This window comes from Mus caroli, unplaced genomic scaffold (assembly GCF_978045245.1).
Source record: "Mus caroli unplaced genomic scaffold, Mus_caroli_1 scaffold_16, whole genome shotgun sequence".
In the NCBI taxonomy this organism is placed as follows: domain Eukaryota; kingdom Metazoa; phylum Chordata; class Mammalia; order Rodentia; family Muridae; genus Mus; species Mus caroli.
This window is the reverse complement of record NW_028227271.1, coordinates 90,716,300-90,724,440: the sequence shown is the minus strand read 5'-3', so window position 1 is coordinate 90,724,440 and position 8,141 is coordinate 90,716,300. Positions and strand designations below refer to the sequence as shown.

General features: G+C 36.8%; 1 pseudogene; it reads left to right on the top strand.

Annotated features, from left to right (window-relative positions):
• Positions 1-5,467: 5,467 nt before the first annotated feature.
• Positions 5,468-5,904, top strand: LOC110310909 (large ribosomal subunit protein eL30 pseudogene; annotated as a pseudogene).
• Positions 5,905-8,141: the final 2,237 nt, after the last annotated feature.

Below are 8,141 nucleotides of genomic sequence, written 5' to 3'. Positions count from 1 at the left end.
CATTTAGCAAATTGTATCTTATATCTTGGGTATCCTAAGGTTTGGGCTAATATCCACTTATCAGTGAATACATATTGTGTGAGTTCCTTTGTGATTGTGTTACCTCACTCAAGATGATGCCCTCCAGGTCCATTCATTTGGCTAGGAATTTCATAAATTCATTCTTTTTAACAGCTGAGTTGTACTCCATTGTGTAAATGTACCATAATTTCTGTATCCATTCCTCTGTTGAGGGGCATCTGGGTTCTTTCCAGCTTCTGGCTATTATAAATAAGGCTGCTATGAACATAGTGGAGCATGTGTCCTTCTTACTGGTTGGGACATCTTCTGGATATATGCCCAGGAGAGGTATTCCTGTATCCTCCCGTAGTACTATATCCAATTTTCATCTCTGTCTTTACATACAGTAGTGTTTATTTATGATACTATGTGTGCCACTGCTAGTGCATATGTCTTTAGAATGCTATACTCTCTTGACAAGTTGTTCCCTTAAACAGTATCAAGTGACTTTATCTCATGTTAGTAAATTTGGTTTGAAATTTATTCCATTAGCTATTAGTGAAGTTGTGCCTAGTTCTTTTCAAGATCCTTTGTGCTGGAGTGTCTTTTTCCATTCTTTCATGTTTGTACTGTTTTTTGTTTGTTTGTTTGTTTTTGTTTTGCTAGTGAAGAGCAGACAACAGATAAACAAGTCATGTTTGTTTTTTAAACTCTATCTTTAGTGTGTATGTGTGTATGTGTGTGTGTGTTTATCAGTATGTGCACCGTACAAGTGCATTGATTATAGAAACCAGAATAAGCATCTGATCGCCTGAAATACAAAGTAACAGATAGTTGGGAGCTGCCTGATGTTGAGTGGAGACTGAAACTGGTTCCTCTCAAGAGTAGCCATTACCTCCAAACATGATGTGATCTCTCCAGGCCCATATTTTTAATCCAGTCTGCTAGCCTATGCCTTTTGATTGGAGAATTTAGACTATTGGAATTCAGAGTTATTCCAAGCTTCTGGGAGCCTGATATAGCTGTCCCCAAGAGACTCTTCCAGTGCCTGGAAAATAGAGAATGAGATGCTCACAACCATCCATTGGACAGAGCACAGGGTTCCAAGTGAAGTAGATTGAGAAAGAACCCAAGGAGTTGAAGGGTTTACAGCCCCATAGGAGGAACAACAATATGAACTAACCAGTATGCCCAGAGCTCCCTAGTACTAAACCGCCATCCAAAGAGTGCACATGGTGGGACTCATGGCTCTAGCTGCATATGTAGAGGATGGTCTAGTTGGTCATCAATGGGAGGAGAGGCCCTTGGTCCTATGAAGGTTCTATGCTCCAGTGAGGGGAATGCAAGTGCCAGGAAGCAGGAATGGGTGGGTTGTGAGCAGGGGGAAGAGGGAGCGGATAAGGGAGGAGGGTTTTGGAAGGAGACCAGGAAAGGGGATAACATTTGAAATGTAAATAAAGAAAATATCTAATAAAATAAAAAATAGAATTCAGAGTTACTGTTGAAAATTGTGTATCCCTTTCTGTCAATTTGTTACTTTTGTAACATTAAGTAATTCTTCAACTGTCATTTGCTTACGTACTACTACTGTAAGAACACAGTTATTTATTTATTATTTTTGTGACCACATTGCTATGTTAATCTTTCTGTTCATTATGTAGGATTCCTTGAAGTATTTTATCTAGTGCTGACTTAGGAGCCATAGACTCCTCTAGTTTGTATGTATTAGAGCAAGGTTTATATTCTACTTTAATAATGAAAGGTAACTTTGTTTGATATACAAACTGTAATTTCAGTAACTGCCTTTTCGTGTTAGAAATATACCACTGCATGCCTCTTGACTTTACAGTTTCTGTTGGGAAATATTCTATTATTATGACACATTCACCTTCATGTATGACTTGGTGCTGTTCTCTTATAGCTCACTGTATATTGTGGTGGTGGTTGTGTATAGTTAGTGTTTTAGCTGTAATATGACATAGGGCATTCTATCATTTGCTGTTCTTAATGCCTCTGATAACTTGGCTGTTTCTTCACATTTTAGAAATGTCTTGCGACCTTTTTATTGAATATGTCTTGAATGTCTCTAGCCTCTCCTACTTCTATGTTTATAATTCATGAAAGGCTGTGCTTAATGATGCCTTATGTATATTTCAAATCTGCTTGTACTTTATTCTTATTTCATCTTTATTGTTGTCTGAATGTTCTAATTTATATATCTTGTCCCCAGATCCTGATTTTTTTTCTACTTGGCCCACTCAGTTTGTCAACCTTTCTTCTGTGTTTTTATCTATATTATTGAACTTTTAATATCCACATTTGATCTTGATGTTATTCATTATTTTTATTTCTTTATTAAGATTCTGTTTCATGTGGCATTCTGACTTCCTATTTCATTCCTCTCTTTATTCGTGATGTTTTATTCGATAAGGTAGGAGTGGTTATGTATAGGTTTATTACTTTATAAAACATTTTTATAAAGATTCTCTTGGATTATTTGATATTTCACTGTAACTGGAATTTTTTATTATGAAGTTTGTGATTTCTGGAGAAGTTACATTTCTTTGAATTTTTTTTTTTTTTTTAGTCCTTGTGTTTATGCATTGGAACTTTTTCATGCTGGAACTTTAATCACTTTTATTTCTCCAATTGAAATACTTGTAATTCTCAAATTACAAATGGGACTATGTTGCAGTAGGGATAGTGATTAAATACTACAGCAGACTTGGGGTGTATCTCAGCATCTAAAACCTCAGCGGAAACGTCCAGGTGCCTAGGAAGAAACCTTTGTACTCTTCTGCAAATGTAATACTAACTGTGGAGGCCTTCATAACTGATAGATAGCTTAGCTCTGAAAATAATCACCAATTAAAATGAAAAATCTCTTGGATGCCACTAACTTTTGAGGAATTAACATGCAAGGTCCCAGGTATACTGTAGTAAGTAACTGAGGGGAAACACAGGGAATGAATAAGCAGAGTGAGACTAGCAACTATTACTGGAACGGGAAAGAAAAATAAAACATGGAAATAAAAATGGTGGTAACAATAAAAGTGAAGGAAAGAGTTGAGGTAGATCCACTTGGGGGTAAAAGGAATTTTGAAAAGTGGCAAAGAAATGCAATCCCACAAGCTAAAGCAAACCCAGACCTGGAGACACTCAGGCAGGATCCTTCCATTTAGGAAAGCCTACTGAAGTAAAAAGGAAGAGACAGAGATAAAGATAAAAGTAGAAGTAGAGAGAGAGGGAGAGAACAAGACAGTGAGTGAGAGAGAGAACAAGAGAGCGAGAGAGAGCAAGAGAGTGAGAGAGCGAGAGAGATGGGGGGGTGAAGAGAGCAAGGAGGTACTTCTGTATATGGGTGGCCCTTCACTGGAGTGAAGATATGGAATCCAGGTCCATGTGCTCATCTGAATGGCTGCACATTCCACATATGTTCCTATGCTATTTAGATGGGCTTCATCATGAGAATTTTTGAAACAGTTCACTTATGGTCATCTTTTTCTTTTTCTACCATGCAACTTTGTGTTCTGGTTCATGGACTAGAGAGCTTTGTAGTAAAGTGACTTAGCTACTCTATAGGGAATGCCTTTAGAGGCAGGTGGATTTCTGAGTTCAAGGCCAGCCTGGTCTACAGAGTGAGTTCCAGGACAGCCAGGGCTGAACAGAGAAACCCTGTCTCAGAAAACAAAACAAAACAAAACAAAACAAAACAAAACAAAACAAAACAAAACAAAACACCAAACAAACAATAAAAAAAAGATTTCTTCACTGCAAACCCCTGTTCTGGGGAGCCAGTGAGGCCTGTTTCAGTCTTTATTGAGCCCAGATATTTTCCAATAGTTCAAAGATTTCCTTTCTTCTCTTCTCCTTCTTGTACTCTTGCTTTCCCCTTTTCTCTCTTGTCTTCTTCATCTTCTTCCTCTTTTTCACCCCACTCTTCTCTGTTTCTCTGTCTCTTATTGGATACTGAATCCAAAGTATCTATCACACATGTTAGACAGGCATTCTACTTCAGAGTCCAAAGGTTTCCCTTTCAAAACAGGCATGTCACTCAGGCCAAGTTTCAGAGTACAGATCCCTTATACACCCTGTGGCAGAGTGGGCCATAAAGGCTGAGAATCTTTGTAACACACCTGGCTTATTTAAACATTCTCAGGTTCTGTGTAAAGAAGATAAGATTTGTTGGCACTTACGGACTCCTATGTAGTAAGCAGATACCAGAATTCCTGTAAATCTTATCAGTAGTAATTATGATGTTTTGAATCTCGGTTGCCTGCCTTTAATGTCTCCCTTTCCACCTGTCCATTTGACTTCTGGTTGCCTTTGTTTTTTTCGTTAGCCTCCTCCTCTCCCTCCCTTCCTCTTCTCCTCTTTAAAATTATCTGTTACTGAAAACATAACGTTTGAAGTCTCTCTAGGTCTCCATCCTTAGGTCAACTCTGCAGTTCCCATCCTCAATGAAGATCTCACTCTGTTTGCTTATTGGCGTTTTTTTTTTTTTTTCTTTCTCTGATATTAATGTTAGTGTTACTCCTCCAACACCCAGTTCCCAGTATAGCTGCTCTCCAGCTCTCCTGCTCACTCCCCAGAGAGCCTAGCCAGAGGATGTGAGCTACCTGCCACCTTCCCCCTCTTGGTCTAGTCTTACAAATATATTCAATTTGTTACTAAAGTAATCACTAAAGTAACAGGTTTTAGTTTTCCATGAGGTTTCTAGTACTATATAAAACTTGTATTATGTTGGTTTTTTTCTATTAATCTGTTTAATCTCAGTTTATATTCTGAGGTTAGCTGGAAACTTAAGGGAATAGAGATACACACTTATTTTTATGTAATGTCTCACTTAATTCCACATTGTTTTTATTAATTTATTGGTGTTATGCCATAAAATTGATTAGGTTTCAATATTTTCTACATAGTATCTCACCATATTCCTAACTATGTTCTTTATTCTGTTTTGGAGCCTTTCTTATCTCTGTTTTATGGGATTCCAAGTTATTAAAATAAGAGTATTGAGGCCATAATGGTATTGGGGAATGTACACAAAATCCAGTACAGACAGATCACAAAGTTTTAATTTTAAGGATATTGAAGAAAATTCTTTTAATCTCTATGTCTTCATTTATCAATTCTCAATCCAAGTTAATGTAAGTCTGGAGTCATTTTTTTCTATAACAGGTAAGAAGGATATGAATACAGACAAATAAATCATGTAGAAAATAAAATGAAGAGATGTTAATCAGGGGAGATAGATATTTATTTAATAATCTCTAAAATAGTAGCTCCCAAAGACATCTCATTTACTGAGGAGCAAATTAAATGAATTAGTGTTTTAAATGACTTAGATAAAAAAGTCTGCCTATAGTATTTGGAAGTAGTCTTGAAATTTATAGACATAGGTAATAATCTTTATTGTTTCTACTACTCTTTAAAAGTACCTTTGGGCCTTTTCTCGCTCCCCGGCCATCTTGGCGGCTGGTGTTGGTTGGGGGTTGTCCCGGCACCTAAGGCAGGAAGATGGTGGCCGCAAAGAAGATGAAAAAGTCTCTGGAGTCGATCAACTCTAGGCTCCAACTTGTTATGAAAAGTGGGAAGTACGTGCTGGGCTACAAACAGACTCTGAAGATGATCAGACAAGGCAAAGCGAAGTTGGTTATCCTTGCCAACAACTGTCCAGCTTTGAGGAAATCTGAAATGGAGTCCTATGCCATGTTGGCTAAAACTGGGGTCCATCACTACAGTGGCAATAATATTGAACTGGGCACAGTGTGTGGAAAATACTACAGAGTATGCACGCTGGCTATCATTGACCCAGGTGATTCTGATATTATTAGAAGCACACCAGAACAGACTGGTGAGAAGTAAACAAGAAAGTTTTCCTTTAATAAAACTTTGCCAGAGCTCCTTAATTTATTCTTTAAATTTTTGGTGTTTCATAATGGGTTGTGTCTCTGTTGTACAGAAAAAGATGAGTTTAGACAGGATATATAACATGGCACTGCCAATTCTAGACCTCATTGAAGTGAGAACTGTCTTCTAACCATACAATTAACCTTTAAAATCATCAGCGACCTATAATTAGTCTGCACTTAAACCTGCCATATGAATATTAGTTTTTCTCACAACTTCTCAACAAATTTAGAGAATTTGTTATATTCAATAAAAACACTTTACCTAATTAATCAAAAGTTTCTCTAATGATATTTATGTCTACATGTATATTGGTATAAATTCATGTGTAATGGTGAAGACATACCCAAAATATACATTTGGCATTTAAAACCATACATCAAAGAGTTCATCTCTTCTGAAAGAATAAAATTTGTGACACTGGCCATTATAAGGTATTAAAAAATTCATGGTAACTTTTGAAAAAGAAGGAATGTTATTAACCTTGGTGTCTTGACCAAATTACAATTCGGGTAATTACATTTGTCTTTCCTAATCTCCTTTTCAACTTTCAATTGGGTGGCGTATTCTTAATGGATTTCATTACCCAGCCTCCCTTAGGATTTAAAGGAAGACTTATCTTCCAAGACTGGGACTACTCTAAATTTATGTTCTCTAACTCCAATTGAGCTGTCACTGAGACTCTTCCACTATGTGTGCGTTTAATTTAGTCCTCATTTTGGATTTTGCTTTCACAATTTTGCTGTTTTAAATCATTTCTCTTCTGCTTACCACCCAGGTGCACATTGCAGGATTCACCACTACACTGTGTTCTATGATACCAGAAGCAAGCAATATATAAGGTTCCATATAGACAATGCTGCTCTTTTATATGGAACGTTCAACCTTTCTTGAGAATGTCATAATCATTACAGGGAACTGGTGAACCACACTTGTTCCTCCACAACTCTACCATTCCTCACCCTTACTTTATTTCTGTCTAGCTTTCAAAGAAGCTCTGTGCCCCCTGAATGGCAGCCAACCTCTAGGGTACTATCATTTACCCTGTATCTGCTCACATCAATCTTTTACAATTCAACTATGTACATTCCCTAACCATTTACATAATTGGTGTCTATGCCATTAAAAAATACCTCTGTTTTGCCCCCTCTTGCTTTACCCTGATGGTAATCACACTTCATTTATCTGTTTGTCACTGTGACCTATTTCTCATACCTTTAAATTCCACATATATTTTCTTTCATGCCATGCTATAGAAACTCTTCTTTTAAAATAGTCAGATTAATTTCAAAGTGCAAAATAAATATCCTTTTTTAGCATGTATTTTGTTAGCTTGTAAAAGTTCCATTTTTTTTCTCTTGGCTTTAATTTTGTTGATAACTCCTTATTTACAAATGTTACATACCATCTCTGTCTTGGCATTTTGAATTTTCCTTTCTGAATTCTCTTTACTTCTCAAAATTTAATGGAAGTTATCCCCAGTGTTTTGTCTCTGGATTTATCTCCTTTATGCAATCTATGTATTAATGATAACTTTAATTTAGTTACTAAATTGAAAGGAATTTTTTCAAAAGAGGAAAAAGTAAAACATAGTTTATGAACATTTATTATGTGCCCAGTTGTCTAAAACCTGTACAAGAATAACTTCACATACAGGACAATACCAGGGATAGTATAATCATTTTTTGCACATAAGGAAACAAAGTCTGAAGGTCTCTGATAGGTGCTTGAAGGATGGCTTAGCAGGTAGAGGCATCCACCCGAGATGAACCCTCAGGACCCACATAGCAGGAAGAGAAATGGACTCTTTTATGTTTTCTTCCTACTTTCACATGTATGTACATCACACACACAGGCGTGCACACACACACACACACACACACACACACACACACACACACAGAGAGAGAGAGAGAGAGAGAGAGGATGTTTAAATGTTGCCTGAATATATTGCAAGACATGTGGCTTAAATTTGTACTTCCTCCCATGTTTGTACTTTGAACAAAGAGGCAAGTTATATGGTGAACTAAATTTTTTTTCTCTTCTCATTCTTTTTTCATGGTGACCCAAATCACTAGTGTGACTGTATCTAAGTAAGATTTTAGAGTTTAGTAATCCCATAAGGAAACAATTCAGTGAAAAAATAGGGCTCTGGCCATTAAAAAGTACTACTAATAAGACAAAGAGAAAGACTTCTTTCTTCTAGTTCTCTCCCTTCCCATCTCCTC